Source organism: Nyctereutes procyonoides, unplaced genomic scaffold (genome assembly GCF_905146905.1).
Source record: "Nyctereutes procyonoides isolate TBG_1078 unplaced genomic scaffold, NYPRO_anot_genome, whole genome shotgun sequence".
NCBI lineage: Eukaryota > Metazoa > Chordata > Mammalia > Carnivora > Canidae > Nyctereutes > Nyctereutes procyonoides.
Window position 1 is genome coordinate 80,978,941 of NW_026575146.1, and position 26,678 is coordinate 81,005,618.

General features: G+C 48.1%; 1 protein-coding gene across 4 annotated transcripts in view; it reads right to left on the bottom strand.

Annotated features, from left to right (window-relative positions):
* The window catches only part of SIPA1L3 (signal induced proliferation associated 1 like 3), a 235,714-nt gene that overhangs the window by 132,051 nt on the left and 76,985 nt on the right, over positions 1–26,678 (bottom strand). For all 4 annotated transcript variants that reach the window (XM_055309713.1, XM_055309710.1, XM_055309712.1 and 1 more), the window contains exon 2: positions 8,372–8,439. The gene's annotated coding sequence lies outside the window, so the exon portion shown is untranslated. The remainder of the gene's footprint in view (positions 1–8,371; positions 8,440–26,678) is intronic.

Genomic DNA, 26,678 nt, shown 5'->3' on the forward strand with positions numbered 1-26,678 from the left:
TTATTTATTTATTTATTTATTTATTTATTTATTTATTTGTGATTTTATTTATTTATTCATGGGTGTGGGGGGCAGAGACACAGGCAGAGGGAGAAGTAGGCTCCATGCAGGGAGCCTGACATGGGACTCGATCTGGGGTCTCCAGGATCAGGCCCTGGGCTGAAGGCGGTGCTAAACCACTGAGCCACTGGGGCTGCCCTCGGTGACTTTTCAAAGAGACTTTTTAAAAAAGTCTCTTTGAAAAGATGGAGAGCACCTTATTTTAAGGCATGGGTGGTTTTTTAAGTACAAGTATTAAAAAAAAACCTGGGAAGAGGGGCACCTGGGTGGCTCAGTGGTTGAGCATGTATGTGCCTTTGGCTCAGGTCATGATCCCAGGGTCCAGGATCGAGTCCTGCATTGGCTCCCTGTGCAGAGCCTGCTCCTCCCTCTGCCTGTGTCTCTGCCTCTCTTATGAATAAATAAATCTTAAAAAACAAAAACAAAAAACGGGGAACATATTAGTTTGCAAATGTGATCATCTTGGAGGAATCTGGGTCCTTTCATTTCTTTTTTTTAAACAACATTCAAGTATTACTTTGATAATTAGAGATGCAAACAATACAGCTTTGTAAATGTGAAGCTCACCCAAGGACACGATAAAGTAGTAGTCCTCACCCTTGGCCGCACCCTGGAAACATCTGGGGAGCTTTAAAAAAAAAAACATCCCACACCCAGTCCCACCCTCTGTGATTCTAACGAACTGGTCTAGGGTGGGGTCTAGGCCTTGGGGTTTCTTTATAAACTTTTTTTTTTAATTTTTTTTATTTATTTATGATAGTCACACAGAATGAGAGAGGGAGGCAGAGACACAGGCAGAGGGAGAAGCAGGCTCCATGCACCGGGAGCCCGACATGGGATTCGATCCGGGGTCTCCAGAATCGCGCCCTGGGCCAAAGGCAGGCGCCAAACCGCTGCGCCACCCAGGGATCCCGGCCTTGGGGTTTCTTAAGACTCCCCACAGGACTCTAATATGCAGCGAGGAGAATGAGAAGCATAAAGCAAAATTTTTCCAATTTTTTGGTAGAATGTGTTATTAGGTGTCTTATTTATTTATTTATTATTATTTTTTTTTATTAGGTGTCTTTTAGAAAATAAAAGGTCCCATAGCCAAAGAAGCGGGATTCTTTCCTTTTTTTTTATTTTTATTTTTTTAATTTTTATTTATTTATGATAGTCACACACAGAGAGAGAGAGAGAGAGAGAGAGAGAGAGAGAGAGAGAGAGGCAGAGACACAGGCAGAGGGAGAAGCAGGCTCCATGCACCGGGAGCCTGATGTGGGATTCGATCCCGGGTCTCCAGGATCGTGCCCTGGGCCAAAGGCAGGCGCTAAACCGCTGCGCCACCCAGGGATCCCGCGGGATTCTTTCCTGCAAGATTTCTGAGCCTGTAAAATGCAAATGTGGACCATGATTTTTACGGGAAGAAGCCACAGTGCAAGGTGGACATCTGTATGAGTCCACGTCTGTTGCTCTGCATTCCTTCTTTCGAGTAGCCTTGCCATCAGCAAGCCTTGTGCACTGCACCTCCTCACCTGCCTGCCACTCCCATGTTATCACCTTGGCTCTGTTCTCCCCGGTCTCTCATCTGGGTTAGCAGCCTCCATCCTCCTCCCTGCCCTCCCACCACCCTACAACTCATTACCCACAAAAGTGAGCTAGTGGAGGTCCCTGGGGCACACAGGAGTTTGAAAAAGCTTCTGCTCCCAACTGAGACTGCCCAGTGTCCCTAAGTGCCACACTAGGACTGTGGTCAGGACCTGCCTTAATGTGAAGGCAGCGTCAGGGACAGCAGAGCTGTGGAAGAATGAACTGGGTCCTTGATGTTACTGTTGAGCTGCCAAATCTCAGGCCCAGAAAAAAACCCTGGACTTGGGAGTTGGGGGGCCCATCCATTCCCTGACAGCTTACGCAGCACCAACAGGCTTTTCTGTTATTTGCAGCCAAAAGCACCCATGCTCTGCCCTTGGTGTTAAAGGACCCTGTTTATTGGTCAGACTTTTTTTTTTACCGAGTAAAACCACCTCATTTCTTTTTCTTGCCAGCTCTCCAACAGTAGGGACGTTCGTGTGTCCTGTTCACTGCTCTGTTTCTCGTATCTGAAATGCTGCCTGCCAAAGAGCAGGAACTCGGTATTTGCTGAAACAACTGAGCTCAGTTCTTGCAACAGCTCCAAAAGGCAGGTGTTCCAAATCCCCAGCTCCTCCCAACCTCTCCCGTCCTGACCTGCACTTAGGACCTGCACTTAGACTGACCTTCCAGCTCCTTCACAGAACCAAGCTCTTCCCGGTCCAGAACTTCACTCATGCTGTTCCTTCTGCTGGGAAGGTTCCCTCACATTCCACCAAGGTCTTATCCCCCTGGTCTCCCCTCAAGGCCTCCGGGCCTCTCCAAACACATCACCCCCCTTGGATATGCCCTCTCGGTTTCTGCGTCAGGGCACTCAGTGCAGATGCAATCACACAGCTGTTTCTGTAATTACCTACTTAGATTCTGGTCCCCCTCCCTCCCCGCCTCAACTATGAGTTCCAGGAAGGTGGGGACCTCTTTGTATTTCCAAACCCCTGGAGAGCCTGGCACACAGAAGGTGCTTAATAAATGCCACACCTGACTACTGTGGCCAGGACACTTCTGTTCACTGAATACCACCCTACCACCCTGTTTCCAGCCCCCTGCTGTTAGGCAGGGCCATGTGACCAGTTCCAGGTATGAGCGGAAGTGAACAGTGTCACCCCGGGGCCTTGGCATCTGATAGCTGCTATGTGACTCTCTAGTTCCCTGTCCTGATGTGGTGACCCTGGAGGCCACGTGTTGTAGTCCTGAGACTTCAAGAAAGGATCTTCCATCAACCTGTGTCCTGAGGTACAATATAAAGCACCCCCCACCTGACCTGCCTTGTGTCACAAGTAAGAAAATGACATCTGTTGTGTCCAACTTCTAGGATTTCAGGATCAACCTGTTACTGCAGCAGAATCTTGCCTATCACTAGCATTCCTGGGAATGAAGGCAGGTAGCTAGACGAAGAGAATCGTGACCACAGACGGGAGGCAAGGAGGAAGGCGATGCCGTCTCTGGCCAAAACTTTTCAGTGAGGCGAAAAGAGAAGAAGGGGACAGAACAACTAGTCCCTGGGGAATTGCCACTTTCAATTCCTAATGTGAGGGATGAAAGGACCCTGAGCGCCCACTCCCTCCAGACAGAGCCTGCCTCGGGGCCCTCCTCAAACACAGCTCCTTAGGGATCATGGCCAAGTCTCAGCCCCTGGGGACAGGAGGAGGCTGCCCAGAAGCCAGCAACAGCCTGGAAAACCCGATTAGCTAGAGGAAGCTGAAGCAGCAAGGCTGCAGGAAAGGACCTGGGCTAATTCAGGTTGACAACCTTCCCGTGGAATCACCCACTGGGGCTCTGCCCTCCCGGCTCCATCCCAGAGAATAAATCACACTGTCAGGTCTAATTTGGGATTCCACTGATGGGCTGAGCAGAGCATCCATGCGTTCTGGCCACAGAGGTCAAGGGCAGCCTGCACACTAGCGGCCAGTGCTGAAAGGCCCCGGGACTAGTGAGTTGGAAAAGGGCTGGGAAGCCAATAGCTGTGGGTTTCCAACACACACACCAGAGAAGCTCTGCTGTGCTCCCACAAGATTTCTGGCCCAGGCCTCAGCTGGACAAGTCCTGTTCCCAGGCACGGCTATATTCTGGCACCACACCAGCACAGGGTAAACACTCATATTTGGTAAATAAATAATCATAACGGGACCAGTGAGGGCTTCTTACCTTATAGGCTGGAGACTCAGCTGCCCACCCTCTGACACACAGTAAAGGCTAATGTGTATGAGCCACCACCCACCACGATGACCATGATCTTGTCTATTATGTAACTACTTTGTGCCAGGCACTGGCCTAAGTGTTTGAGATCCACAGTCACTTTGGAAGGGTTAGAAGGCTCCCGGGTTGCCCTCCCTACCCTGGACCTAGGTGGATTCTGGATGGAGCCTGTGCCCTCCGCCATGTCAAACCATTTTTTATTTTGCCATTCTGATTTCAAGAAGCTTGCTCTGAAACCCCAAGTCAGGGTTTGGTGTCCTCTCCAAGTTTCTTCAGCCCTGTGGCTTCCCATATTAGAACTCTCATCACTCCAGGTAGTTGACCTACAGAGCTCTCCCAAAATACTGTCTCTCCAGGAAGGCATCCCTGTAAGTCTAGCACCCAGCATGGGACCACGAAATGGTAAGCGCCCAATGTGTGAGTCCAAACCCCTCATTTTACAGAGGAAGGGGGTGGAAGATTCTTCTCTCTCGAAGAGCTTTAGTGGCAGTTTCACTGAAGAAAGGGGACATGACGGAGAAGGAGAAACTGCTCTTTGATGAATCTCTTCCTCCTCTAAGGCCCAAAGCTGCTTCCAGGAGCCCCACCTAACCTACAGGCTGGCCAGGCACCTCCTCTGGTGGCCCACCAGCCCCTGGGCTTCCCCTATACAGCCCTGATGGCTCTGGGCTGTCACTGTCACTGAAGGCCTGCCTCCCCGTGCCACACTATATTGCAGGGATGGGCATAGAGAAGGAACCTGTTAAATGTGCGCTGAATCGGCCCAGCAGAACCCCAAGAAAGAAAACAAGGCCAGAGCCTCATTCCAGGAAGATGAATTATAAGCACAGGTACCATTTGTTTGGAAAGGGGAGGAAGAGGAGGCCAAAGGAGAAGTCTTCTCAGCCATCTATCTGCAAGCCAGGAAGAAGACACGTAGTTGGTGCTACTCACCAGGACTAGAGCAGAATCAGGGAGAGGTAAGGTGGTCACATGGAGGGAATGTGATTCACAAGAAAGCTTTGCAATGACTGAAACTTGCCCAAAGCAAGATTCTGCTGTCCCATTCTTCCCGGGCTGGAAGAATTTAAACTCAGGTCATACAGCCAGCAGTCTGGGGCCCCAGGGCCTCTTATGAGGCAACACAGTACAGCGCCAAGAGCAAAAGCTCTGGAGACAGACTGCAAAGGTCCCCACCCTGGCTCCTCTACTTGGTAAGTGGCTTCATCACCACTCTGTGTCTCAGTTTCCAAGTCACTACTGTGGGGAGATCACAGCAGCGACTTCATAGGGCCAGTGCAGGGGTTGAATGAGATCACTCACGTCAAGCGCTCAGGGAAGGGCCAGGCACAGAGTCAGTCCCCATTAACATTAATGATTATTGTTTTTCTTTCCCTGTGGAGCTAGACATTGTTGGTTGGCTAACCTAACTGACATTCTCAAGTCCCTTTTCCCCTGGCTTCTTCCCCAGGAGAGGCTGAAAGCCTAAATGAAATTTCCCACCCTCCTTGGAGCTAGGGGAGGCCATGGTGACACATTTCAGCCAGTAAGATATAAGTGGAATCTTCTGGGGGGATTTTGGGGGGAGTGCTCAAGCAGTTCACGACCAGAAAACTCATGCTGCTGGGGTTGACTTTCTCCTCCTGGTTCTGGCTGGAGCCACAGTAGCAACCTTGCAACCACAAGGGGATAGCCAAGTGAATCCAAGAAGCTTTAGGCCGGACACCACTCAGCCCCTGAACTAATCTCATAGCCAAGTACTTTTGAGTTGGTTATTATGGGAGAGGAATCAATCCTCATTTGTTTAAGCTACTGTGAGTTGAGTCCTCTGTTCTTGCAGCTAAAAGCATTCCTGGCTGATGCACCCACCGTAACACAAATGGCTCAGGGCACACATCCACGGTGATAGTTTGCCAACCTTCGTTTAGGTCCCTGGGTGAGAACCCCTGACCTAGAGAGAAAGAGTGGGAGACTGGGCTGGAACAGTGCTTCCCAAGCCTCCATCACCATATTCTGCTCTTCCTTTTCAGTTGCATCTAGTCCCATCTGTGCCACTATTTACTGGATATTTTCTCTAAACCAATTCATTTTTATTTTAAAAATTTTCTTTTTAAGTAATCTTGGCACCCAGTGTGGGGCTCGACCTGATGACTCCAAGATCAAGAGTCACGTGTGCGCCACCGACTGAGCCAGCCAGATGCCCTAGTAAACCAGTTCATTTTTAACTTATATATGTGTATGTGTATATACATACACATATATTCAAATAGGAATCTACATTACTACCGAAATGAAAGTTGGCATCTTTTGCTGCTAAAGTTAAAAACTAATAATAGCAAATACAATGTAAACAAAATATGTTCATCCACACAAATCACTAAAAATCATCTGATGTAACATAATTTGGGTTTATTGGACTAGCAAGAATTCTTCATTTCTGCCTTCTATTGGGGAAAAGATTATCAGAAGATCTGGCAACACTTGGCATTTTCACAGGGGGACAAAGGGCAAGAGTGAAGTAGGGGCTGCCCCACAGAAAGGGAACACAGTTGTCCTTCTTGCCAGGATTCCCGAAACTGTGTTACGAAGTGAGATAATATGTTTCTATCTCCCCCGGGCCGGGGATAAGTGAGGCTGGGTACCTGCCTGGCTACTTCTATTCGGGGCCCTCCTCAGAGAGGCCTTCCTGGATTACCTTGCCTACAATCGCTTGTTCCTCCCAGGCAGCCCCCTTTTCCTGCATCACTCTTCTCTCTGTAGCTCTCATCCCCACCCCATTCACTTGTTTGTCTGTCTGCTGTTTTCTTCTCTAGCAGAATGTCAGTGTCCGGAGGGAAAGGTTTCTGTTCAGTTCATTCCTGAGGGTCCCAATACAGGGAACATAACAGAAGGTGTTTAAATGCATATTTGTTGTTGTGGTCAGAAGCACAAGGGAAGACTGAGGAACCACTGCGGCTTGGAGGAGATGGAGGAGACAGGACAACTGAACACAGCATGGCATCCTGAGTGGGATCCTGGGATAGAAGAGAGTCATCGGTAGCAAAGCAGCAAAACATGACTGAACCCTTTGATTTAGTTCATTGTACTGGACCAGTGCTCATTGCCTGGTTCTGGTGGTTATGCCAAGGTATGTAAGATGGTAACGATGTGTAGGGGACACTGAATGAAGGGTGGATATGTGAATTTTCTGTATGCTTTCTGTAACTTTATTATAATCTAAAATTCCTTCAAAATAAAGTTTGTTTTTTTAAAGATTTATTTATTTATTTGGGAGCGAGAGAGAGAGAGAGAAAGAAAGTGCATGAGCACAGGGGAAGGAGAAGCAGACTTCCTACTGAGCAGGGAGCCTAATATAGGGCTTGATCCCAGGGCCCTGAGATCATGACCCGAGCCGAAGGCAGACACTCAACTGACTGAGCCACCCAGGCACCCCCAAAATAAAAAAGTTAATAAAAAATTGTGCTAAGAAGCATTCTTTGGTGAAAATGCAGCCCCTTGAGACTGTCCCACAAACATGTACTCTAGGTATGCGAGCAGAGCCTTAGGCCAGGATGAAGGAATGTGAAGAGACCCAACAAACAGCCAAGAGAGAAGCTGCTATCCAGATTCACTCAGTTCCCAGTTTGACTCCCTCCAACTCAGCCAACAGCACTCCCAGTGTGCAGTCTGGACGCCAGAATCTTCTGTCTCCACTTTCCACATTATTAGGGTCATCCGGTGCTTCAAGGATCAGACAATGCCCTTACTCCCACTGCTCCCAAGCACCCTCACTGCAGCCTGCCAACAAAGGTCAATGTCCTCACTTAGGAATGCCCTACTATCAACTGGAACGCCACTGTTTAGTCTATGCCAAAGAAACAAAGGAGGATAGGATGCTCACTAGCAAAAAACCCCAGAAACCTAATTATAACATACTCAAAATCTTTACATCACCAGCATTCACTGTATGTACACATTTTAATTACGTAGGGAATTCAGCCTGTAGGGAAGCAGCACATCTGCAAAGGGCAGTGAGACGGTCATTCTGTATCTTATGGGATTGGTAGATACACAACTGAATGCATCTGCTTAAACTCCAAGAAATGTACACCAAAGAATGAATTTCATTCCATGTACATTTTAAAAAGTACATTGAATTCAAATTGAAATTAAAATCGAATTAAAAAAAAAAAGTGTGCTACACTGATGTCTGCTATGAGCAAAGATCTCCAGGACGCACCGCTACTGCGGACAGTGGGAAACCTGCAGGAGAAGCAGCCACATGCAGCACGGGTTCTCTGCAAACTGGGGACATGTGCACAAGTGGAAGTAGGGACAGCCATGAGTCAGAAAAGCTCTGGCAGGAATGCCCCAGACCAGTGATGTAATTACCTCCAAGGGAGGATGTCACATTTGCGGGTGGCGGGCAGGACAGTGAAGGAGACCTCCATTTTTCCCTCGATGCATTTTTAAGTGACTTTAAAAATAAGAGAGGCCTATGTGCACTAGCCGCACAACTGAAGCCAACAAACAGCCACAATGTACTCACCCTCAGTGTGTTTCAGGCACTAGTGCTCCTTGAGGGTCCCAGGGGATCTGAGGTCAAAGACTGTGCATCTATGGAGAAGAACAACACGAGGTTACATCTTTGGCCAACCTGAACCTTCTTGCCGCAGTTTCTGTCATTCACAAATTCACTCCCGTGACAGATACTCACTGAATACCTGCTTTGTGCTCGGCACCCAAGGGTATGTCAGCGACCAGGACAAAGTCAATGTCCTCAGATAGTAGACAATCCAGTCGGGGAGGAAGACAATAAACAAATACACGATGTGGAGCCAGGGAGTAGTGGTGTCTTGATGAAAGTAAGTGGGGTGAGCGTAGTGATGGGCCTGCTGCTTCCCAGCCTGAGATGAGAACTGACACTTCATTGCGGGAGGAACACAGACTGTGTGGCTATCTGGGCAAGACCCTTCCAGGCCACAGGAATGGCCATTGCAAAGGACCTGAGGCAAAGCATGTGGCGGGGGGCATTTTAGGAGCAGGAGGAGGCCCGTGTGCCTGACACCAGGTCAGTGACGGGACAAGTGGAGGGAGGTGAGGGCAGGGAGGTGACAGGGGTGGGTGGAAGGCTATCATGAGGATTTTCCTTCAGACAACTGTGAGCAGAGGAGCACTTGTTCTGACCTGTAATTTTATATTATTAATTTATGTCTTAAAATATTTAGAATGGTTGTTCATATGAATGGATATTTCATGAAAACTTTATATGGTTATGTTTTTGAATATTTAGTAGAGTTGTTCTATACGGATATTTTATGATGAGTGAACGTCTCCAGGCCGAGCAGCCATTGTCTGTACTGTTCACCCTCACATTTCAGTTTAGATCAGGTACTTAAGGCAGGGAGATGAGATCTGAGGGGATCTAGAACCCTTTTATAAGGAATGGCCATTAAGTTAGATTCTTGTTCCCTATGTGCCAAGGCTCTGTCCTAGTAGACATATGCCGACTCATTTCATTCTCTGAATAACCTTAAGAAATAGACACTACGATTTCAACTATTTTATGGAAGAGGGAAGTGAGGCACACACTGCCCAGCCAGTCAGAAGTGTATTACAGCTGGGATGAAACCAGGCAGCCTGGTCCTAGACCTCGCTCCTGACCATATGGCTAGGCCAACGGTCATGGCGGTCAATGAAAAGAGAGCTAACTACAGGCTGGCAATGCCTCTCTGCCCCACTTCCCCAATACCACAATGTCCAAATGCTACCCAAACACCAAGGCTGAGTTCAAATTCCAGCCAGCTCCTTCAAGAAGCTCCCAGGAAGAAAAACCTAACAAGCAGCTAGCCAACATTCCAGAATCTAGGAATCAGGATATCTTCAATAATCTTGCCCCTAGGGGTTCCTAGAGAAGCCAAAAGGGGTTCTTAGCCACAGATCCCTGAGGGCAGCCTGCTAAAGAAGAGTGTGGATTCCTTCTCAGAATCATGTTTTTATTATTTTCTTCTTTAAAATACTTTATTTATTTATTTATTCATGAGGGACACAGAGAGGCAGAGACATAGGCACAGGGAGAAGCAGGCTCCCTGTAGGGAGCCTGATGCAGGATTAGATCCTAGGACCCTGGGATCACGACCTGAGCCAACTACTGAGCCACCCAGTGCCCCCTCAGAATCATGTTTTTAAGTAAACAAAATACAATACACAAGGTTATAAAGGAAACCAATTATATTAAGATATCAAAGTGTGTGTAAAATAAAACCTAATCTGAGATATGGTAATATTCCTGCTTCTTTATGAATGCTTTAAATTACAAGATCCTAGTGTGGGTTTAATAACTAGAGTAATTTAGAAATAGATGAATGTAAATGATCTTTCGCAGTATCTGCAACAATTATAATGTGATATGGAAACAGTTTTACTTTCTAGTGGTGACACAGTCACAGGTATTGCCAATACAGTGTGGCTTGCAGCCCTCATTCGGAAGGAAAGGAAACGTTAAATTTCAGATGGCAGAGGAAATAAAGATGTAACTTTTTTCCCCAGCCAACTTTATGATCCTCTGAACTCCATCCTTGGATGGAAGGGTCCATGGACCTGAGATCAAGAATGCCAAAGCCAGGGATGCCTGGGTGGCTCAACCGTTGCGTGTCTGCTTTCGGCTCAGGGCATGATCCCGGAGTCCCAGGATCGAGTCCTGCATTGGGCTCCCTAAGGTAGCCTGTTTCTCCCTCTGCCTATGTCTCTGCCTCTCTGTGTCTCTCATGAATAAACAAATAAAATCTTTAAAAAAAAATGCCAAAGTCAGACTTGAGATAGGGTAAAATAAAGGTGGAGCAGGTTCCCAGGGATGGTAACAACTGGTGAGCATGGGAAGGGGTGAGCTGTATGGGAAGGGGTACTGAGCACTGGCAGTTTCGGCCCACCCTGCATCCATCTCCCTTGAGTCCCCTGAACCGTATCTTTCCCACTCAGCACCTGGAATTCCTGTGGGAATGACCCTCATTCTACCATGAGTTCGTAAGGGTGGGGGAAGGCTGGTCATATGATCCAGGCCTGCCAGTAAAGCCACTGAACCTCCTCTTCCCTGCTCCTGGCCTCAGAGATGGCTCAGGGTGGCTCTGGTGTTGAAACCAGGGTGATCAGGTTCAACAAACAGCAGCCTCAGGACACATCCTGGGACTACAGGGAAAGAGATGGCTTGTTTCTCTTGGGGCCCAGCTTAGCTGGTTGGATATATACGTGGAGCTGCCTCAGAGCCCATCTGATGACAAAACCAATACAGAGGAATGTAGAGCCAGGAAGTAGAAGAAAACGGGGTCCTGGCTACCTCCTGTGAGGCTCTGGATCTAGCCACACCTGAAGCCATTTTGTACAGAATGTCCCAGGCCTTGAGTTCAAACACTTCCTTTGATACTTAAGCAGGCTGACCTGAATTTCCCTTTGTTCACAAAACCAATGACTCGATTAACACAGAAGGGCAGAGTTGAGTGCAGTTCTCGACAATTCCCATAGCTCACTACCAAGCCATTTCGGAAAGCACAAAGTAAAATTAGACACAGTTACTATACATAGAAAGACCAAACACAGAAAAACACATATTCTTTAAAAACTCAGAAATAGTCTCTTGGGTAGTTGCTTTCCCTACACTAGTCTATGAAGCCCTGACAATTGTGGTTTTCAAGATGCTTGGTAGGGCAGGAGGGAATCAGAAGCACCCAGAATATTTTCCTCTATCACCAGATTTTCCATTAAAAAAAAAAAATGTCCTGGGATCATCTGGAAGCCCCTGCAATAAAACTCCTGTAAAATTTTAATAGCTACCTTTTAAATGACAGTGGAAATTGCTTTTCTGCCACTCTCATTCCTCCCCCTTCCCCCTTTCTCTAGAGTGATGTATATGGCTCTTTAAAGGCACATCAGCCGGGATGTGCGGCAGTGCCACGTCTCTCCTACTGGGGGGAGCTGTCAAGTCCATGAGTACTGGGTCCCTCATACATGGGAAGGGCCACAGCAGAGAGGAGGATGCTGAGGGGTTGGGGAAACAGCAGCAAAGGTGGACTACAGGGCCAGCAGTCCAGCCAGGACCCCAGAGCTCCCAGAGCCCCTCCTCATACCACCTGGGAGAGGAGGATGGCCTTGGAGTTGCCTCAGTAATCCCAGCACCCAAGCCAGAGCAACAGCGCAGCTGGCCCACCTGTGTGTCACACAGGCCAGGATCTCACAGGGCCATGGATCTCACTTCCCAGGATTTACACCAAGAAAGAGAATCCCAGATGACAAAACCTGGGGGTGAGAGGGTATCCAGGCCTGACTCCCCACCGTGACCATGGATCCTCCCCTTAGCCACAGCGATTGGCTCTGGGAGAGACACATGGTCCAAGCAGGGCCAATCAGAGTAGGCCCTGGAAAGTTTGCTCCAAGTACTGGGGGAGAGCATGGGATGGAAGGCAGGGGCTGCTGAGGGCTCTTGGCCACCTGGAGGTGGGGGGCACCGGAGAAGAGGTCGAGGCTGAGCAGGTAGAGCCCAGAAGTGGAGAAGGGTGCATTCCTGACAATACCTGAGTATTGCCTCCAGTCAGGCCAGCTCTGGGACTTTCGGGTCCCAAAGCCATTAACTTCCCTTCGCAGTTTAAGCCAGTTTGAGCTGCAAGATCCTGTCATTTACAACAGAAATAACGGACTGATGGAACCAGAAGGGATCTCAGGAATCAATACGCATCCCTTCACGTTTCGGTGAACACGATCCTTTCTAAGAAGCTGACAAAACAAAACTGTGTCATGCTTCTCCAGAAACAAACAAACAAACAAAAAACAAAAAACAAACAAACAATACTGTGTTTCAAAAATGTCAAAGGCCTCTGAAGCCCCTGTCCATAGGAACTGGGTGAAGAACACTGATCTCCTTTGAAGTGCTCACTTGATGGATCAGGAAACTGAGGCTCAGAATGCTTACGTGACTTGTTTGGGGCTCAGGGCTAGCTGGAGGCAGAGCCAGGCCCCTCTAGAGTCCCAGGAGGGCACTACAGAGAGAAGGGGAGGCAGTGGGGGAGGCTGCAGGCCCACCAGACCCCATTTACCGACAGCAGCTCCACTCTCTTCTGCTTTAAAAATTGGGCTGTCAGGGGAGCATCTGACAAGTTTCCCCTTCCAAAATAACATATGGAAAACCAGTCTCATATCACATTTCAAAGTATTTACACGTTACTGATCTTGGTTTTGATCCTCATTGAAACCTTACAAAGCAGGCATTACTGCCTTGGCTCCTTGGGAGGTGTTTTTGTGGGGCGACCAGCCAGGGTGCTGTTCCCCTGACTCCAAAGCAGCTGGCACACCTGGGCCTTTCTGTTCCGGTACTTCTGGGCCTCACATTTCTATCCTTTCCTTGTCTTTCTCTCTTTTTTAAAAAATGATTGATTATTTATTTATGAGAGAGCAAGAGCATGCAGATAGTAAGGAGCAGAGAGGAGGGGAGAGGGTGGAGGTAAAAGAATCTCAAGTGGATACCACGCTGAGTTTGGAGCCATCGTAGGACTCAATCTCATGACCCTGAGATCAAGATCTGAACCAAAACCAGGAGGTGGATGCTTAACCAACCGAGTCACCCAGGAGGTCCTCTTTCCTTATATTTCAATCTCAGCTCACATGGAACGGATCATCCACTTACACCTCCTCCCTAATGACCAAGTAAAGAAGTGGCCACTAATCAGACGGGTCAGAGATTTTGCCTGCTGGCACCTGCTCTTCCAGCGGGCAGGATCACTGGCCCCAAAGGCTAGCACCACACCTATCAACTCTTCTCTCCCTGTGTCCAGAGATGGCAGCTTTCTGTTACGTTTTCTGTCTTGGAGTAGGACACATACTCTGGGCAGTGTTCATCCAACCTCTAAGAGGGCCCAGCTACACGCACCCCTCCTGACCAAGCACTGACAGGGGCAGCCAGACCTTTCTCCTCCATACAGCCCATCATGTAAGTGGCTGATAGGAGAATCCAGCTCACTGGGGCCTTTTGCTACAAGCTGCCTTCCCCTTTCTAGACCTTACCACAGCTTCACACTGGGGCATCAGGGACCTACCCACTTATTAATAAAGTGGTTCAGTCATCCTTCATTTAGAGAAGATTCCCATTACACCCATCCTCAGCCCATCTTTGAAAGAGTGCTTTAGGAAAATATCTGTTCATTCAACTGCCTCTACCCACCTGCCAACAAAGAAATGCTGCTATGTGAAAAGACTTTGCTTTGGGAAAATCTAGGTCCTCAACTAGCTATACTGTATGGCAGCCGCTAAGATCATCTTGCAATTAATCATGTTTTCTCCTATGACCTATATTCTATTAATAACACACTAACGACTTAGCCCTAGTTCTTTCATTGACTGATTCAGTCCACAGATATGACTAAGGCTGGGGCACTGACTTTGAGGGTCTCACATCCCCCACCTGCCACCAGAGGGTAAGCATCATGATGCAGGATTTCACTGTCCCGGGGGCCACATGGCTGTCCTGCCTCCAGCCTAGCTGAAGTGACTCTGCAGAAGAGTGGCACAAGACAAACCCACTGCAGAGAAAGTACCGAGGAAAAGCCACAGTGCGTGGCCATTTCCCGCACAGCCGACCTGCCAGTATGGCAGGCTTTGACATGACCAGATGTACTGAAGTTGTAGACTAAGGGGAGCCCTCTGTCACTGCGGGTGAGAGCATACATAGGATCAGACATTTTGAGAGAACGGGTGGCAATTTCTTGTAAAGAGGAAGAGACAGTAACCTCAGTGACACACTTCACTTCCCCACTGACGGGTCTGGGATTCCCTGCTGAGTTCCCAGACCAATGTGGCCTTGCAAATTCTCACTCTGGCTGGAAGCACCAGGGTTCTGCTTTGATGTGCCCACACACCAGGCATTGCTTTCAGTTAACCATCAACTCATTTACCCTCCTAACAGCCCCGAGAAGGGGGTCCACTAGCATCCCCATTTTTAACCGACCAGCAAACCAAGGCACAGAGAGGTAACCTGCCCAAGATCCTGCAGCAAGTAGATAGCACAAATCCACTGGGATTTGAGCCCCGTGGATCTGGCTCCAGGGCCACCACCAATGCCACTTCCCAAGCACAGCAGCTGAGAGAACGGGCTAAGCCTTGAAAGCCATCTGAGTCCACAGTCAGATGTCCATTTCAGATGGCTCAAAGACTGCCTGCAAAAGGAAAGACAGAAGTGTCTAGAAGATAACAGGAGCATTATCTTCATGTTGGTGTAGGTGAAGGTTTCTCCTGCAGGGGTTCTAGGAGAGTATTCTCCTCACCAAAATAGTGAGACTCATTCACACAATCTTCTATCCCTTCCCTAGTCTGCCTCGTTCCAGAGTGGAATGTGGATGTGATACTTGGATCTGAGAGGGTCCTTCTTGTCCCCAGAACACTACTCTTCCAAAAGAGAAGGACTTGCTCTCTGGGTGCCCTGGCCCCTTTGGGGAAGGTGGGTGCAGCAGACATCTGTGGCCATGAGGGGGGCAAGAGAGTCAGAGCAGTGCTCTGCCCTCAGCCAAGCCATTGAATCACATACCATTTGACACAAATCCTTTTTTTAAAAGATATTATTTATTTATTCATGAGAGAGAGAGACCTAAGCAGAGGGAGAAGCAGGTTCCCTGTGGGGAGCCTGATGTGGGACTTGATCCCAGGACCCTGGAATCACGACCTGAGCAGAAGACAGATGCTCAACCACTGAACCACCCAGGCACCCCTGACACAATGTCATTTGTATTGAAATGACAACGCCACTTTAGACTGGTACTTGCAGCCACGTGCTCACCTAACTAAAACACCTTGCCGCAGCCAGGCTCTGACAGCCTTGTGCTGTGCCATCACCCTGGAGAGTGAGAACAGTCACTCACATGCATTTAAGGTGTCTCAAAAGGACTGGGCTCAGAGATGAACTTCAGGAATCAGAGATTTCCACTAGGCATGACTGATCACAGGCATCTAGAGAGGACTTGGTGTCTCAATTAATCCTCAGAGGACCTGAATTTCAAACAGCCTTCTTTATCCTGATGGACTTCTAAGTGCAGTGGGGGTGACTGTGATTCTAAGGGCCAAGCCCAGCCCACTGGCACAACAGCACTGTGCTCTGCTGGCCCCCGGCTCATGGGCTAGGGAAATCCTGCCTAGCTTGTGGATCCTTTTTCCTCCTGTCACCAGCCATTTGCTGGATGTGCCAACAGTTAAGCCCCTTCCTGCACTCCATAAAAACAGCCCATCAGTGTGGTTGACTGCTGGGTGCTTTTCCACAAAGCACTCCCTAGATCTCAGCTAATCAGATGGAAGATAGCACAGTGGTCAGTCTACCAAAATAGGTCAAGCTTTATTTTTTAATCCTCTTATTCATAAGATACTGAAAGGGGAGAATGAAAAAAAAAAACATTATTAGCAGCAAGAACATGTAGGGTTATTACTCAACCTATCTGTGCCTTAGTTTGCTTACCTTTAAAATGGGGATGATGATAATAGGGGTGTTGTGAGCATTGCAAAAATTAATCTGTGAACAGCAGAACCTATCCACGAGGTGAGTGTTCAATAAAGGTGAGATAAACTTATTCTTATTGCTGGTGACATAGTGAATTTTTATACTAAAGGCCCGTGAAAAGCTTTAAAACCCCCCTCTCAAAAAAATTAAATAAAACCCCCTTCTCTGCAGAGAAAGGCATGGTTCTGATTCTGGCCACTTAGGGAAGGAAGGTAACCTGAAGGTCCAGGCCGGTGAGGAGAAGCTGGCTCCGGGACTCAGGGTCCTGTGGGCAGGAAATGGACCTACTGGGTGCTAGCTGTTCACCAAAAAGCCATTCTTCCCTTTCTTCTCCAGGTGCTCAATTAGTACTACCCATCCTGACTTGCCCGGCAGCTGGGGGTGGCCAACAAGAGTAAGCAGAAGTTGTTGTGGGGCCTGAAGGAAACTTCCTCACCAGAGATCTGGAGCTGGATTACACTTCTATGCCCATTCCCCCACCCTAATTCCCACCTGGACTAGACTCATTGGCTTGACTCCAGGGATCACAGTGGACCATGATGCCACTTTAAGGATGAAAGCCTTCTGCTAGGGATAGTGAAGCAGAAAGATAGAAGGATCCTCTGGAGCTGTCATACTGGCCCTGGGCTGCCAACCTGTGGACATTTTACTCAGGATAGAAACCATCTTCCATGGGGTTTATACTGGTGTTATTTCTAGTCTCTGCTACAGGCAGCCAAGTGTACTTTCAAAAGATACTGTTGTCTTACACAGCAGATGGCCAATGGGACAGTCTCTATACCAGAGAAATCCCTCTAGAAGTCTGTTACCTAAGTTCCCTCAGGCTTTAGAGGGCCCCTGATCTCTCCTCAAAACCAGGCAGAAAGCTAGATGTAGAATTTCCTACAGAACAGGGTTACCACCATTTTTGCCTTACAAGGATGTAAAATAGGAATTATAGGAGATCGGGGAGCCTGGGTGGCTCAGCTGATTAAGCCTTTGGCTAGGGTCTGGGTGGCTAAGTCTGCCTTTGGTTAGGGTTGATCCCAGGGTCTTGGGATCAAGTCCTGTGTCGGGTTCCCTACTCAGGCAGGAAGTCTGCTCTTCCCCCAGTTCGTGCTCTGCTCTCTCTCACTCTCTCTCTCAAATAAATAAAACCTTAAAAGAATTATAGGAGGTCTACTGAGTCTTTTATTCAGCAATTATTAAGCATTACCGTATGCTGGGCACTATGTGTGGTGTAGGGTGGGACACAAACCAAAGCAGGCACAGTTCCTATCCTTACAAACCTGATAGTCCAGAACGAAGGACAGAAATAAACAGAGACAAACAAATACATTTTTAAGCACAAATGATGAGAAGCACCATTTGGGAAACCAAGGTGAATTTTAGCCCAGAACTAAAGAGAAAGGAGAAGTCATTTGAAAAGTGGAAGTAAGAATACCCCAGAATGTCCATCAACTGAAGAATAGATAAATGAAACATGGCACCATCCACACAACGGAATATTATTCAACCATAAAAAGAATGAAGTACTGACTCATGCACGATGTGGATGAACACAGGAAACATTATGCTAAGTGAAAGAAGCCAGTCACAAAAGACTATGTATTATATGATTCTGCTTACATGAAATGTCCAGGAGAGGCAAATCCATAGACATAGAAAGTAGATTAGTGGTGGCCTGGGAAGAGGGGGAGGGACAGCTGATGAGTACAGTTTTTGGCAGGGGATTGGGTGGCAATGAGAACGTTCTGGAATTAGATACTGGTGAAGGCTGCACAACCTTGTGAATACACCAAAACCCACTGGATCGTGTACTTTAAGAGGAGTGAATTTCATGGCATGTGAATTATACCTCAATTAACAGACACTCAAAAGGCTACCCTGATTCAATGACTGTGCTGATAATAAAGTCTCTAGTGAAAGTTAAGAAACAACAAAATAACAAGTATCCCAGGAGATGGAGGAGAACTTGTGAGTCTGTTCAAGGGAACTCACAGGAGGCCTGTGTGACTAGATGGTTGAGGCCCAGGTCAGAGTGCTCCGGTATGGGGCAGACACTGATGGGGCCGGGGGGCCATGGTCAGACATATGCTTTCTATTCCAAGTATGATGGGGAGCAGGAATGTGAGGTTTTCTGATCTACATTCCTGAAAGATCCCTCTGGTTGTCACAAAGACTGTCAGGGTTAAAAAGAAGCAGGGTAAACCATGAAGTGGTCACTGCCATGCCCAAAGAGAGTTGGTGGTTGCCGGGACGAGTGTGAGGGCAGAGGGATGGAAAGGAGGAGGCTGGGAGAGTTGTGAATTTAGAATCAAGGACACACAGGCCCTGCCGATGGGGTGGCCATGAGGGTGAGGCAGAGAAGGAAGACATGCAGATCTCCTGATCTAAGATCTCCAGATCATCTGATCTCCTGAGTTTTTCTTTCTTTTTTTAAAATTATTTTTAAAAAAGATTTTATTTATTAATTAATGAGAGACAGAGAGAGACAGAGAGAGACAGAGAGAGACAGAGAGAGGCAGAGACACAGGCAGAGGGAGAAGCAGGCTCCATGCAGGGAGCCTGACGTGGGCCGATCCCGGGTCTCCAGGATCATGCCCTGGGCTGAAGGCGGCGCTAAACCACTGAGCCACCCAGGCGTCCCATCTCCTGAGTTTTTCCAGAGTGGTTTTCTGCCAGATTCAGATTGTGCACAGAACAAGAGCAGTCACCAAACGCCTGTTAAATGAGCTGAATAAATGAACAAAATCACTGCCTGGCTTTTTGTGGGAGATACGTTTTTGTCCTTTCAATAAAGATATTAAATTCTCTCTCTCTTTCCCCACACACATATACATATAGGAACATATATGTATCCTTACCCTCAACATAATATCCTCAGCCATACCTGTTTCTTTCCCATCCACTGGTAGAGAGTGGACCACTAGACACCCTCAACTACCCATCTGCTCAAACCAGAAACTTGAAGGTTGTCCTTTATATATATACACACACCCTATGCAGGATAAAAGCTGCCAAGTCAGTAGCAATAAGGTCCTTCCATCTCAGAGGCGGGGCAGAGGAGATAAGCCAGCAAGAAGTGAGCTCTTACTTCTGAACAGCCTGTAGGACAGGACAGAGGCAGGAAGTGTCCTCTGTCTTGTTAGCGAGGGTGGGCAGGGGTAAGGGATAGGGTCAAGAGGCGGAGAAAGCACTGTGAACACAAATGGTCTAGTCAGGGGAGGAAGCCTCAATTTGGCCCTTCTAGCTTTCCCTGCCACTATAAGTGAAGCCCAGCAGAAGACAAGTTATAACCCAAACGGGTCACCAGCCCCAACCCACTGCCAACCACATCCATTCTGAGGGACATACCAGAATTCTGGAAGAATGCATCCTCACCCTGGAACTAGAGGTAGGAAAGGGGAAGGCATGCAGAGTCTCGCAGAGAACATCTCCATGGTCACCACGATCATAGACCACAGCACACACGGTGGCCCTGGAGGGGTGCAATGCAATGGTCTGGTGGGAGTGTGCCCACCTAGAACCTTCCTTCCAGTTCCACTCTCCCCAGCAACCGGGCTTATCTGGTTTAAGAGGAGGGCATGAGAAACATTTCACTGGGTGGCTCTTGTGTGGTGGGCTATGTTGTGGACGTAAGGAAGACTGTTGCCTGTACTGCCTGCCCCACAGCCAGGGACCCGATGCCTTGACTCTAGCATTTCTATAACTCTCCCGTGTTATTCTTATGAGAGGCAGATATGAACACTTCAAACAGCTGACCAAACTCTTCATATTTCATTCCAGGAGACTGGGAAGGAGGTCTAAGTGCTTGTCATGGTCAGTTCCAAGTACTCATGAGGCACCCACCTTAGCCTCTCCTGGTCTGACAGAGGTCCAGGTGAGGTTCACCAGCCCCCCACCTGCAGGCTGGAGCACCCTCCCAACAAGTCTCTAATGTTGACCAACATACAAAGTCTGATTTGACCACAGTTAAGGACACTGCAGCACCTTTTACACAGAATGCTGAGCTAAGCAGGCCATGTGGCATGGAAGAGAATGGAGGTACGACACCATCGCTCAAACACAACACAGACACATCAACTTTTGTCACTGTATTTTCCATAAATGGGATCATATCATCTTACTTCTCTGAATCTTGCTTTCCTTTAAATATATCACAACGCCTCCAAATGACTAGTAGTGCTTTTAGCAGTTGATATTCCATGGCATGGATGTGCTATGTTTCACTCAATCATTCCCTGAAAAATGGGTATTTATTTTATTTACAGGGTTTTGTTTGCTTATTTGCCACTGCAAACCATTCTGTTATAAACATCTTTTGGTACTGGGGCCACTTCTTTCCGTAGGGTAGATTCTTTTTTTGTAAAGATTTTATTTCTTTATGAGGGACAGAGAGAGGCAGAGGGAGAAGCAGGCTCCCTGTGGGGAGCCTGAGGCGGGACTTGATCCCAGAACCCCATGATCACTCCCTGAGCCGAAGGCAGACAATCACTGAGCCACCCAGGTGTCCCTATAGGGTAGATTCTCAGGAGTGGGAGTGTTGCACTGAAGACTCTTTATGGAGTATTATATAGTCATCTTATGGGATGGGTTCCAAGATCAAGGCATAGAACTAAATGTATAATATGCACTTGTTTTTTGTATGGAGTATCTCTAAATACACACCTGAAATGGGTGTCCTCATGGGAGGGGAACTAGGTTACAGTGGATGGGATGGGATGGGGGTGGGGGAACCACTAACATATCTTTTTGGGTGCCACTTGAATGTTTTATCACGTGCATATATTACTCACTCAAAAAATAAATAAAAATTCTTTTTCAGGCTGCCTTCTAATGAGGTTGCAATGATTCACAGGTTCTCTGGCAGCTTGGGAGAGTACTTAGCTGAGCTCATTAATGCCCTATATTTTTCTCCTTCAAGACTGTCCCTCTCTGCCCTCCCACCTCCCCCCCTTTTTTTGACCTAGTATGAGCTGAAACATGTCAGATTTTACCTTCCCGTGATCCACAATTCCTCCTATTCTACGGCCCTTGGGCAGGCAAGGAAGCAGACTCCCAGAGATGCTAATTTTGACAAGTGGGCATGGCCAGCCCCTCCCAATAGCATAAGAGAGAGAAGCCTAAGCCAGGGTGGGACCCAGACCCCCAGGACCTGAGGGTCTCTCTCTCTTCAGATGCTTGCAGGTCACACTGTTTTATTTATTTATTTTTTAAATTTTTTTTAAATTTTTATTTATTTATGATAGTCACAGAGAGAGAGAGAGAGAGAGAGAGAGAGAGAGAGAGAGGGCAGAGACACAGGCAGAGGGAGAAGCAGGCTCCATGCACCGGGAGCCCGATGTGGGATTCGATCCCGGGTCTCCAGGATCGCGCCCTGGACCAAAGGCAGGCGCCAAACTGCTGCGCCACCCAGGGATCCCGGTCACACTGTTTTAAACTCATGCTGACTGAGTTGCCCTCCCCTAACTGAGCGGCCTACAGTCCCCCAGATGCCCCAAGTCTCTCCGAAAGGGCAAAGGAGGCAGGCAGCAGCTGCTGCTGCCCGAGGGACCCACACTCTCAAGAACAAGGCCAGAGACAAGAAACAGGAGTGAATGGGACAAAGGACACAAAAGAATCAGGCTCATACAAATGAGAGGCCTTCTCATTCACTTCCTACAGGCCAGACATCCTCTCCGGCTGGCCCCCAACCAACGGCCTCGCCAGCCAATGCTTATTTAAGCCCCACCATGACTCTTGAGACAGGAGAACAAAACTGACTGCAGAGAGCAAGGGCCCCTGCATAGGGCAGCAACTCCAACATAAGCACCTGCTGCTCCATTGCTGATGGAAGCTCCAGACTAACCTGCAGAGGGGAGGGAATGGGAGGAAAAAGCAGCTCTGGGGAAGGTGGGGGATGGGGGGCATGAAAGAGCATCTCAAGACAGGCAGCCGGTCCACTCGATGCAAGCAGTAGATTCAGGTCATGTGCTCCCCGTTCTGCAGCCTACACTCGGGCCTGAGCTGGGCTTGGCTCAGGGGAGGCCCCCGCCTTTGCTTCAGCGGTTCCCTCTGCCTGGGATGCCCTTGTCCCTGATCCTTGAGGGCCAGCTCAGGAAGGATGTGTGCATGTGGGTGTTGGCTCTGTGAGTGAGGAAAATGGGAGACAACCTGAGCGGCCACCAGCAGGGAGGAGTGACAAAGTACGATGCAGACACACAATGGAATCTTACATTTCTTTCTCCCTCATCCTCCATGGCAAGTTCATTGGCAGCTTCTGTTGCCACTGTCTCCAAAATATATCCTGAATCCAGTTCTTTTCTCCTCTTTCCTAGGCCAAGTTACCACCCTCACAACTCCATCAGACTCCCTGCTGGTGTCCCAGAGTCCACTCTTGGCTTCCTAGATTCTAATCTCCACACATAGCCAGAACAATAAAATTAAATAGAGACTATATCACATTGCTTTCCTGCTTAAAAATCCCTCAAACTTCATCTCCTTCCATTTTACCCATCCCATTGCTCAAATGCTCCCATCACGCTGACCCCCTTTCCCTCCAAAGCTTACCCTATCCCAGGGCCTTTGCACATTTTGCTCTAGCTATTTTCAACTTCTTCCTGCCAGTCAGGTCTTCCTGTAACTGTATACAGGAGTAAGCATGAAATCTAACTACATGCAATGACATGGATGTCTCATGGATGTAATATTGACTAGAAAGGCCAGACACAGGGAAGCGTTTACATAAAGTCCAAAGTCAGGTGTCAAGAGACATTAAGAGACTGGTTTTGCTTGGAAGGGAGGAGTGACTGGGAGAGAACAGGAAAAGGACTTCTGGAGGCTAGAAGTATTGCTCTTAGAGCTGATTACATGAGTGTGTTCAGTTTGTGAAAGTTCATCTAACTATGTATTTTTAGTAAGTGCTCTTGCGTTTTTATATACATATATATATACACACACACATACATACATATACACAATGGTTTAATAAAATGTTTAAGGAATTAAAACATCTTGGCTGTATAATCTTTGCAAATCATAATCTTTCTTATGATTTGGGAATTTCCCACCTAGGAGCCACAGTAGAAGGCTGGGCCTACCTCCCATTATCAAATATTACCAAGGCCAGGGACTGGCTCTCACAGCCTCCCCCACAGGTAGTCCAGGGGTGCAAATCTGTATTCTCAGCAGATGCACCCTCCCTCCTTGGCTTAAATCAGCCTGGAGAATCAGGCTTCCTTGGTGTTGGAAGCCCAGAGCCATGGCTTGGCATGAGAGGAGCTCATTGAGGCTTGAGGAGCAGAAACATGAACTCCCCACATCCATTTCCTTTCCCAGCACAATAGTACAAGATTGGACCATTCTGTACGTGAGAGCCCATTATTCTTTCAAGAAAGGTTTACTGAGTGCCCATTCAGTGCCAGGCACTGCTCTAGGCACTAGGGATCCAAGTGAACAGAACCCTGGAGCTGATGATTCTAGTGGGGAAGATGAACAATAAAATAAGTAAAAGAGGGGCACCTGGGTGGCTCAGTCGGTTGAGCGTCTGCCTTTGGCTCAGGTCATGATCTCAGAGTCCTGGGAATGAGCCCTGCATCAGCTCTTTACTCAGCAGGGAGCCTGCTTCTCCTTCTCCCTCTACCCCCTTCCCCCCACTGCTCTGGCTCATGCATGTGTACCCGCAAGCTTAAGTACATACATATATAATCTTAAAAAAATAAGTAAAAGATAGGTTAGAAAAGTGGCACAGAGAAAAACAGAAAAGGGAAATGAGGACCTCCCTAAGGAGGCAACATATAAACAAAGGCTTTTAGGATGTTTGGGGGGATATGGGTATGAGAGAAGAGCTTTTCTGGTAGCAGGAAGAGCCAGTGCAAGGGCCCTGAGGCAGGCACACAGCTGGGTGTCTGTGGAGCACTGAGGAGGCCGAGGTGCCTGGAGCAGGGCAAGTGAGGGAACAGAAGGTAGAGATGAAGCCAAGGTAACGGGCACAGATCATGTGGGGCCTGGTTGGCCATGGTGAGGACTCCGGCTTTTACTCTGAGTTAGATGGAGCCACTTGGGAGGGCTCTCAAGGGAGGATCAGACTTGACTAGGTGATAACAGAGTTCCTCTGGCTGCTATCCAACTCTCTCCCCTGCCCAATGGAAACCAATCCCAAGGAGAAAGAGAAGTTTGGTCATTTGTGTGGCAAATGTCTACGCAAAATAAACCAGCAAAAGCTCTCCACCCACTTCCTCCCACCTGTCAAGGCTTTGTGCTGCTCAGCAGGGCTTTGCAACATGATGAACAATCCACATCACATTAGAGGAAACCAGATCCTCCTCCTCTGGTCACCGGGAGAATCTCAAAAGTGGATGTAGAAGCAGCAAGGCCACGTGGCCAGTGGAACACCATCTCCACAGCCATCGAGAGCTACCATCAAGCCCCCCACCCCACTTCTCGGCACCTGTGTGCCCCATTCCTCATGGGGCTTGAGTCCCAGGCTTCCTTATCAGTCCACAGGGGAGCAAGAGAGGGAGTAATTTCTACCCTCAATAGGGCTGTTGGGAGGATTAAATTAGTGAACAAGTATCAAGTGATTGGCAAAGTGCCTGGCAAAGAGGGAGGCCTAAAAGCTGTTAGCAAAGCTGTCCTGGTAACTGAAATACGGAACGAAGTCTGAGGTGGCCCTTGGGCAAACTGGACTCTGATATTTTTTTTTAAAGATTTATTTATTTATTTATGATAGAGAGAGAGAGAGGCAGAGACACAGGCAGAGGGAGAAGCAGGCTCCATGCCAGGAGCTCGACGCAGGACTCGATCCCGGGACTCCAGGATCGTGCTCTGGGCCAAAGGCAGGCGCCAAACTGCTGAGCCACCCAGGGATCCCCTGGACTCTGATATTAAGCACGGGGCTGAAGTACAGGGTCCTCCTGAGGATGGAGGCCTTCAGAATGGAAGTTTCTTTCTCCCTCTGCCTATTCTCTGGGGAATAACTGCCCAGAACAAGCACTGTCCAAGCTATCTGTGCAGGCTTCTCCATGCTCCACGAGCAGAAGCCTCAGCAGAAGAGACCCTGGCCCATACCCACCTCTCTCAAGGAAGTGTTAGTAAGTGGAGAAGTATAAAAGACAGCATAGATGGTGGTATAGGGCAATTCTTGCCTCTTCTCCAGTCAGAACAGTGGTGAGCTCCACTTTGTTCCAGGCAAGGAGGGCCAGGCCTCTGGAGGCTTCGGGCCCACATCCATAACAAGAGGAAAATCATTCAGGCTTGTTCACATTCATTCAGCACAGACTTACTGAGCTACAAGGAGCCAGACGCTGCTCTAGATGCTGAGATGATAGCCAGTGATAAAAAAAAAGATCTCTGTGCTCGGAGCTCACATGCTCAGGAGAATGGTGCAAAAAACAAATGAACATATAAGGTCAGATGGTGAGTACTATAAAGAAAAATATAGCAGGGGACAGAAGATGACAGGAGGGACCGTTTTAGACAGGGTGTTCAGCAAGGTCTGCTGGAGGCAGTGTCTCAGCCATTCAAGCAGAGACTTGAATAAAATAACGAAATTATATGTGCGTGCATACATGTATGTAATTTTGGATACGTCTGTCTGTATATAAAATACATACACACCCAGAGCGGGGACCACAGTGCCTGCTATGGAAACCTAAAGTGATCGAGTTTGATCGTTAAGAGTGCTGTAGGGCTGACTGGGATTGGCATCTTCATAAAACCTACACTCTTCCCTCAGATTGTAATATGAGAATTACTAGTAAAAGGTGTTCCTTTTTCTTTCCTCTTTCATGCTTGATAACGACAGGGAAGGCGCTCCCTATTAGGACTTATTCCCTGTTGTCCCAGCAGCACCCCACAGTACAGGCACCCTAATCCATCCAGTCCCCCAAGGATGGGCATGGAGGGCGGCTGCCATCTTTGCTCTGACATACAGTGCTGTCATGAACCCCATGGACACAGATGACTTCCCTCACTTGGGAATACCTGTAGACAAAAATTCCTAGACACAGAGCTGCTGGGGCAAAGCAAAGGTGTGAGCAAGGCTCACAATGACAGATCCTGCCAAAGTCCCCAAAGTGAGGGTCCCATCTTCTCTCCCGACAACACTGGACAAATCTTATCCACAAGGTCAATCAAGTATCTTTTCCTACATCTGAAAGGCACCTATTTCTACAGATGCTGCCCATGGCAGTGTGGCGAGCATGTCATCTCCCTGGCCAGTGTTCCAAACCCTCCTACCTTTCCTGCCCTTTCTCTCCTTCCCTCCACATGCAGTAGAAGGGAAAAGGATTGTGCTTACATCAGCAGCACATATACCAAAAAAAAAAAAGAAAGAAGAAGGAAAAGGACTAGAGCCCAACATCCTGTCACT